We start from the raw sequence: 9,086 nt of genomic DNA, 5'->3' as shown, positions 1-9,086 counted from the left end.
TCCAAGAAATCGGAATGATTCCTTTTCTTCAAAAATATAATTTGCGTTCCCTTCCTTTTTTAATTGTACTCAGCTCACCGCTCTTTTCAGATAACTTGCCCCTCTCCTGTGTTTTTTTTAATCAGTGTATCGGCACATATATTTTTAAAAATCTTTCCTGTGTTTCATCCACATGGAGCCAGTTATTTGTGAACCTGAATAGGATCACTTTTTTCAGCATGGATGAATGTCAAAACGCTGTCCTTGCATTTCTGTGTACAACACATACGCATATTTACTGAAACTATGACCCATTGGCCCAGCTCTGGCACCATGTACAAACAACGTCAACAGTAACAATAACCATATGTTGCCTTCATGCTGCAGAAACTACTGAGGATGGTACGGCTTTTCCAGCAAAATCTCCACCCAAATCCGTTCCAGTCTCTTCTTCCCCGCTTGGCATTCACTGCCATTGTTGTGAATTTGTTTTCATGGCACGGCTTCTTCATTCTATGCTGTTGGTAACTTCCTGTGGCAGTGTTACAAGGCCATAAGGATCAGGCATATATCGTATATAAGAGCGAAGAAGTTTCCGTGGTTTTGGATGAACACAAACATTTTTTGGAATGATTCCGTGTGAAGATAATTTCCATGTCCATGTGGACAAGGTGTGTATTAGTCTATTTGCCTCTGTTAATGCTAGTTCGTCTGATGAGATCAAGCTCTCAGCCTTGTTTTCTATGCAATGCTCCAAGTCAAGACTTGCCCAGTGTAAAGTTTTGTGTTTTGCTGATACTTTGTCTCGTTTGTCTTTCCAGTTTGTCCTCATTCAGAGGGATTTTGTGTTCATTGTGGTTGGCTTTTTCTCCCTTTGAGTGATTTTCTGTCGTACTTTTTGTCATTAAACTGTTTCCCGAGGATGAGCAATGGTGGTCCACTGACTAATATTGTGACCGTTATCCACTCCGGAAGGATGCTTGTCCCGGTAGTTTGAAACCCTGCATGAAAAATAATCCTGCAAAAAATCCAACATTTTAACAAATGTGCCGGTAATCTGACTGTGGGTTTCTTTTCTGCAACGACAACAAATTTCAGTTTTATACTTTTTGTATCCTGATTATGTCACGATGGTACATATATTCCATCACGTACCCAAGTCTGCTTTCATGTGCAGAAAAAAAAAAATAATTGTGTGATATCCCTCTGCTTTGATGGGCAGTGAAGGATTCATTACTGTATATTATGCAGTCTATGTCCATGAAGTGAGCGGGATTAAAGAGATCACTTTATTTGTGAAGGTGCTGCCTGGTTTTTGTTGTTGTTTTTTGCAACTGTTGTTTTGGTTTTAGGGTTTCTAATGGAGTTTATTAGCATGTGAGAGTTGTTGCCAGGGAGCTTTTCTCATCTATCCTCCTGAAAGGTTTTCACAGTTAGAACTAGATGTTAATACAAGAGTCATAACAAAAAGGTTGGCTGGACTGGAAATCCCGCTCTCTCAGGGCTAAATTGGTGTGAATAGCAATGTAGCTTCTCAGTCAAACGATACATGGAATGTCATTTGGCTGATGGCTTTGGCTTTCTCCATCCAGGCAAACATCTATTGTGATGACAAATCTGCCTCAGCACTGCACCTAACCACTGGACTATGTTACTGGCCTCATATAGCATTTGTCACGTGGGGTGTGTGCGTGTGTGTGCATAGCTGTTATGTCTGTGTTCACAAGCTTCATCCATCCATTTTCCGAACCGCTTGATCCTCACTAGGGTCGCGGGGGGTGCTGGAGCCTATCCCAGCCGTCTTCGGGCAGTAGGCGGGGGACACCCTGAATCAGTTGACAGCCAATCGCAGGGCACACAGAGACGAACAACCATCCGCGCCCACACTCACACCGAGGGACAATTTAGAGCGCCCAATCAGCCTGCCATACATGTTTTTGGAACGTGGGAGGAAACCGGAGCACCCGGAGAAAACCCACGCAGGCCCGGGGAGAACATACAAACTCCACACAGGGAGGCCGGAGCTGGAATCGAACCCGGTACCTCTGCACTGTGAAGCCGACGTGCTAACCACTGGACTACCGGGCCGCCCTGTTCACAAGCTTTTAAAAGAAAAACAACAATTGACACGAGTACAATGAAAGGAAAAGAAATATTGGGGGCAAAGAGCGCTGCTGTTGGGAAACTACACATCAAATAAGCTAATATCAAGTCCAGTGTGATCCCATAACTTCGCCATCGAGCGAAAGGTCAAACTGAGGTCAAGCTTTATTGATTTCTTCCCAGGCTTTGTGGCAGTATTTCTCTCCACTAGTATGGTGCTAAATCCAGGCCATATAAATTGTCTGACACACAAAAAAAAAAAAAAATAAAAAAAAAAAAAACCTTGAAAAAACAAGATGTGTACCTGACACAATGATTAGTGAGGTTAAAAAACCCCAATGAACAAATTTCTATTGCATTCTGTCCAACTCTTATAGTGCATTGTATTTCCACCTTCCTATAAAATAATAGCCAGGCATTTTTTGTACATTTTTGGGAGGTTTGAGGTTAAATCTTCTCATTCACTTACTGATGACACAACAACAGAAGAAACTGAGGATCAGTCTCTTGCTTAAGAACACTCTGACATGATCACAAGGGCTGAGGACTGAACCCACAACCTTTGGGTCTGGAGTTGACCATTCAACCATCCGAGCCATGCGGTACGACGGATACGCTGACGCTTTGCCTGTTTGTTTTGCAGTAAATATACACATGTAACTAGAAATGTCAGGTACTCCTCAATTTATTTAGGTATTTAATTTTTTACTCTTTACCCAAAATGTATGATTTACATTTATCCACTGAAAGTGGCTGTAAATTGTGACCAGACATTTATGGGTGGATTCTCTCTCTCTCTCTCTCTCTCTCTATATATATATATATGTATATATACAGTATATATATATATATATATTCTTTTTTTGTAAGGATGCATTTGGGTAGAATTCGAAAATTGGCTTTTTTGTTTTGTTTTTCTTACGTGTGGGGAATATTTTACAATTTTTTTAGGCAACACTTGTTACTGATATCATTTCTTTACTGCCTAAAACAATCTGGAACATTTTACACGATTTTCATGGGTACGATTTGACACTCTTCAAAATCATTTTCTACAGTGCAGTCTTTCTTTTTTCCTCTTGTGCATGTGTGTGTGTGTGTGTGTGTGTGTGTGTGTGTGTGTTTTATAGTTGTACTCTAGGTGTGTTTCCAACAAGCCTGCAAGTAGGGGGCCCCATGAGAGAGCTCTCAGAATGACAACATTTTATTACAGCGTTTACGGTTGGGTCATCGGGGCTCCCTTCAGCTGGGGGCACTTAATTCTGTGATATATTCGTTTCGGGTAATTTTTGTGTTGGCTCTAGAAATGTTTTGTTCTTGTTTTTTTTAAAGCTCACATTGCAGGAGCCTGATAATGATCTTGATCCTTTGAATCAGCTGTGCTGTAGGAGGGAAACATCAAAAACATGCAGTATGAACTGGTTGCCTTGAGGACTTTGACACACGTGCTTTATTGAGTAAAATCATGCTTTTCTGTTTCTTAGTCTAAACAGCTGGTTATGGCTCTCTTTCTGTCACAATTAGATAATGATGGCGTAGGTTCTAGATTTGGCTGTTTGACTGCCTAACTCAGGGGTGTCCAAAGTCGGTCCTCAAGGGCCGCTGTCCTGCCTGTTTTCAAGCTCTCTCGGGAGCCACACACCTGATTCAAATCATCAGGATCGTTCTAATGCTGCATCAGAGCTGGCTGATGAGCTGATCATCTGAATCAGGTGTGTTGCAGGTGGAAAACAGGCAGGACAGTTGCCCACCAGGCCCGGAGCTGGACATGTCTAGAAACTAAACTTGACCCACTCCACTACCTGTCTGAGATTTATTCCAAAGTCAGTATCGGACATATCACTCACTGTACTCTTGACTCCTAAATTGGTTAGCCATCACTTGCTACATGCAGGCTGCATCGCTGTGATATTTTTATGTATATCATTGGCACCAGGTTAATACTCTCAAAATCATCACTTTCCTAAGAGACTCCAAAAACAGCATGCTTGTCCAACCATTAACATTGCATGTTCGAGAACGAACCGAATAATATTTTGGATGCCCAAAATGCAGACGGAGACAAAAGGCAAACAACAAAACAATTGATAAAAAAACGCAGAACCGACAAAGTCCAAACAGAAATCGCTGGTCACAAGGAGCCAGGAAAGAGAATAAAAAATAAAAAATGCATAAAAAATAAAATAAAATAAAAAGTGCTTGCAAAAGGCAAGGTAATAGCACACAGAGAACACAAACGAAATGTTAACAGTCCAATTCACACAACAAAAAAAAGCAAGATCAAATGGCTGTCAGGGTTCGAAATGAACCCGATAATGTTTTGGGATCCCAGAAATGTAGACACCAAACAAAACTCTGTAACAAAAATGAGGGGCGTGCTGGAGCCTTTCTCAAGGGCAAGTAGGCAGGGTGCACTTTGAACTGGTTGCCAGCAAATTGCAGGGCACACATAGACAAGCGACCATTCACGCTCACAATCACACCTGGCGAAAATGAGTTTGATTTTCGAATTAAATAAAGGTCAAAATGATTGACTGACATGTTTCCCCAAACCAGACTTATTTTTTTCCAATAAACAAAAGGTTATGTCCTGGACTTAACATAAAGCATGTGCAGGCCTTCACCACCATTGAAGGTGATTTCACTGAAACGGAGAGAACAGAAGAAACTAATCCATGGATCTTAAAAATAAACCACCACATGTTAGTGTGCATGTGGAAGTGTATTCTTGTCTGTGCTGGCACATAGTGATGGATCGCAGCCGTTGCCGGTTTACCTAGCCTCATGATTTCCTGTGCGTGCATGTAACAAGTGGAGTTTGGCAGGATTAATGAGCATGCTGCTTGCTGAACGGGTGTTTGGCTCTGTGAAGCAGTCCATCATGGCCTGATGCCGAGGCTGGCCACACACTCGCATTTACGCAAACACACACACACACACACACAAACACACTTACGCACGTGCACATGTACACGCATACAACACACTCACATTTACACAGCGCTGGTGGTACCTTAACCACTCACACCTGCTCTTAATTGCATGTGCTTAGCCCTGTCCTTTTCAGCTCCATCCCCAATGCTAGACGCATGCATTAAATGTCGACATCTCTCATAGTCTGAAGTCCTTCGACCTTGCAGCTTGTAGGAGGCAAATTGTTATAGGCCTACTGAATATTTGTGCGAGGCAGACATTGGGGTAAAAAAAATACCCTTTCTCAACAGAATTTGTTGACCAAAATGTATCTCAGTTCATGTTGATTTTCTCATTGTAATGTTAGCATCATAGAAACATACATATGTGTACTTTATTGATCATGTGCATATATGTTTTCAGGTGATAGGTACAATTCTGCATTCATTGATAATCCTCTCATCAAATATATGAAAATATTTGCATGCAAGTGTTATCAATGACAAGTGACTTCATCATTTCAGCAGGCTTCGGTAAATTTTGCAAGTTCATTTCCAGTAAGGGCTGGACACCTCCAAGGCGTTGCACCGATTCTGTTCACCGATTCTGGCCTCAGTATTACGTCTCTGCTTTTTGGTGGCTTCATCAAATTGTGATCCTCACCTCTTCAAGGAGCGGTTTGCAGCCAAATGTGAGGCAGATGAGAATGAAGAAGTGCGATGAGTATCAGCATATCCACATCTGAGGCGTCTGTCCATAGTAGGAAAAGTGTGCTGTGACCAGAGTCAAAAATCTTCCACAAGCGGAGGGGTTAAAATATATTGGAGTCTTGTTGAAGGGAAGTATGGGTGGGAGATCAATGGACAGATTGGTGAGTGGAGCAGGAACACAAGGAGCAGATTCACCACCAGGGACAATGGAGCATGTGACATTGGACACACAACATTTGACAATGGTCAGTGGTGGAGGATATGGAAAACAGCATGAAATGGCTTACACTCCACTAATGGCAAAGGCTTCATGATTTCAACGCTAATAAAAATGAAAAAGATTCCACATTTAGCCAAACACACTACTTGTAGATCAGAATAACAATTATTGAACTGAACTTGCCAACCAAAAAAACATCAGGCTGAATTGAAAACAGATGAAAAAAAAACTTAGCCCCACTAAACAAGGTGTCACCTTTTAATTATGACATACTTTATCAGAAAAGAAGTATTTCACCACTGTAAAGAACTACAGTACTTAGATTATCTCAATCAGCATCAGGGAATGAATACCTGAACCTGGTAGTGCACCTCATTGAATTAGATGCAGTTTACAGAGCCCTAGAGGGGCAAGAGACACTCGCTAGCCCGACCGTGATGTAACCAAATCCACAGGTAACGTCACAAGCTTAAAGGAACCATCTCTGGAAGCATTGGCCACAAACACACTCAACCCAAGCTTGAGAACAAAAAATGGACTAGGCTTCTGGTGTCTCATGACTACTCTATTTAAAATAAATAAATAAATACAAATCACACTTTTCTCATAGTTTGGTTGGTCCTACAACTTACAATCAGGTGCAAGCTGACTATAATCAAATTTGACCTTGACTGGCACTCAAAAGCCCTCCTCCTTAATCGGGATCACTTTCTGTGAATTACTGCCACCTTCGTGTTCTTGGCGATAATGCCCCAAAACATTGAAGAAGAAGACGTTGAAGAAGGACAAGTAGTAGAGCAAGGAAGAAGTAATTATGCATTACTGCTGGTGGCCACTGTCTGTACAGCATGCTGAAGGTGGCTGTAATGCACCAAAGTAAATGCCAACCACCACAGTAAAGTGTTGAAAATATCTTGCTCTTTTTGATGACGCACTGTTCATGATTGAACAAGCATGGCATTTTGGGGGTCTCCTTAAAAGTGATGATTTTGGAGTTACAAGGATTCTCCAGCAATATGTATTATACGTATCGAATGTCAAGTGAAGGATCACATGGCTTTTATTGCTGAAGAGTAGTAAGACGCTGGGTTCTGTCTCTTCATGACTAAATCTTGACACAAAAATGCAGACAGAGAAAGAGAAACAGAAATGAAATTCATCAGATATCACCTCTTGCCTCAGCATGCCGTATAGCCGATATGTTCATATGCTTGTATTTGTGGATGTGTGAATGAGTTCTCTTGAGTTTTATGCATTTATGTGTTCACCTCGGTTTTTGAATAGGGGTTGGATATCAATTTTTTTAATTTTTATGTGTGTGTGTGTGTGGCCCTAAAAGGGGCAGTAAGAGAGAAATACAGAAGGGTAGAGCAGAAATCAAATCACTTAATTGCTGCATTTTTCATCTCTATTTTTTGTTCTGTGGCGGCCTGTGAGCGACTCAGGCTGTGATTCATGGAGGCGAGGCAGGCCTATGAGCAGCATCATCCCTCATCGGCACCCAGCCGCTTGGGTACCCAAAGCACCCACACAATTACAGTGATTAATATGAGTTGTTTTGGTTGTTTGTTTGTTTTTCACTTCTTTTCATCACTACCATCATGTGGTTTCACTGGGAATGGGAGTGGTGTTTAATGCCGCTCAGTTGTCAGAAATAAACCATTTTCCATTCCAAGATCATTCCTCCCTCCTAGTTTTCACCTCGTGGGACATGAGCCCATTGAGAGTAGGAGAAAGGGAATGCAGAGATTTGTGCATGCAAGGAGGGAGGGTGAGATTCAGAAAAAGAAGAGATAAAAATAGGGTGAGAAGGAAGGAGGTGTTCATAGATGTTCCTAGGAGATGAAGGACATTGGAATGTAAAGAGAGAGTGCAGATGTTGAGAAAGTGGAAGGAACAAGATGAGATTGTGAGACATATGCTATGCCAGAGAAAGTGAGAGGGCTGAATAAGGAATGCTCGGTGTTAGTCATGCACCACCTCTCCTACTCTGTGCTTTTTACATTGACATTTATTTTTAAGAGAAGGCGCCCTATTGTGTGTTTTGTATGAATGTGTGCATATACACACACACGCACACATTTCTCTCTCTCTCTCTCTCCCTTATCTATCTATCTATCCATCCATCCATCCATCTATCTAATGCCCAAAACAGTTTAAATTATAAAAAAAAAATTTGCCTAGTGTGTCTCATTTACAAAGTATTACTTTGCCATTTTATTTAGTTTTCTGTTTCCTGCTTACACTTAAGGTGGTGGAGTAAAAAAACTCCAAAAGCAATATTTCCTGCTGTTGCTCCTTCACCTGATGAACACTGGGTGGTCCAACCAGTGTGAAGCACAATGTGACTTTTGCTGAAATCAACACTGACAATGATCGCTCTTAGAAACGACTCTTATTTTTGTGGAGTCACAATTATTTTCTTGTCTGACATCGAATATGTGTGTGAGTGTGTGCGTATGGGGGGGGGTTAACTCATGCTATTTATTTTCTATTGTGTGTGCATTGTAGGTTGTTGTATAAAACGTATCACCACAAGAGGTGAAAAATCCCCGGGGCTGCAATCATAACTATTTTCAACAATGTATACCTAGAGATTAATTATTGTCTCAAAATACACAAAAATTCATATTTGTTTTGTTTAAGTAGTTTTCAAGGGAACATCAACTCATTTGCTCTTGCTGATCTTCATTTGAGTTGAAGGTAAGCTGGGGCCCCACCGTGCAGACTCCGGGACTGGTCACTGGTCATCTGCAAACATACGCAAGCACTCACACTCAAATTTACACCAATGGACAATTTAGGGCTTCTTTGGAAACTCAACCTTTCTGCCACCTCTCTTTAACCTTTGTTGGAATACGTCACTCGGTCTTGCATGAGCCGATGGGACTCCTGATTTATTTGTTGACAGTCAGGTGTGGCTGGGCGAAAACTCCTGACAACAATAAAAGATTTTCTTTAGAAACCACAGGTAACTGCCCTTCATACAGAAAATGGGAAGGTTATGCCAAACTAAAATTCAATTTAAATTTAGATGAGATGGACTTTTGAGGCAATTAAAGGTTCTGATACCTTATACCTTAAAATACACTTTTGTATCGTTAATACGTTACAAGAAGTATCTCATATATATACTGTAGATATATATATATATACACACA

At 41.1% G+C, this 9,086-nt stretch overlaps 1 long non-coding RNA gene across 1 annotated transcript in view; it reads left to right on the top strand.

Moving 5' to 3' along the window:
* The first annotated feature begins 596 nt into the window (after positions 1 to 596).
* The window catches only part of LOC147203410 (uncharacterized), a 30,556-nt gene continuing 22,066 nt past the window's right edge, over positions 597 to 9,086 (top strand). The window contains exon 1 of the long non-coding RNA XR_015101159.1: positions 597 to 650. This is a non-coding gene — a long non-coding RNA (uncharacterized LOC147203410). The remainder of the gene's footprint in view (positions 651 to 9,086) is intronic.

This window comes from Hippocampus guttulatus, chromosome 6 (assembly GCF_054856545.1).
Source record: "Hippocampus guttulatus isolate MCC_2025c chromosome 6, RoL_Hgut_1.0, whole genome shotgun sequence".
NCBI classification, from domain to species: Eukaryota; Metazoa; Chordata; class Actinopteri; order Syngnathiformes; family Syngnathidae; genus Hippocampus; species Hippocampus guttulatus.
The sequence above is the reverse complement of the archived record's forward strand: the minus strand, read 5'-3'. Positions and strand labels throughout refer to the sequence as shown.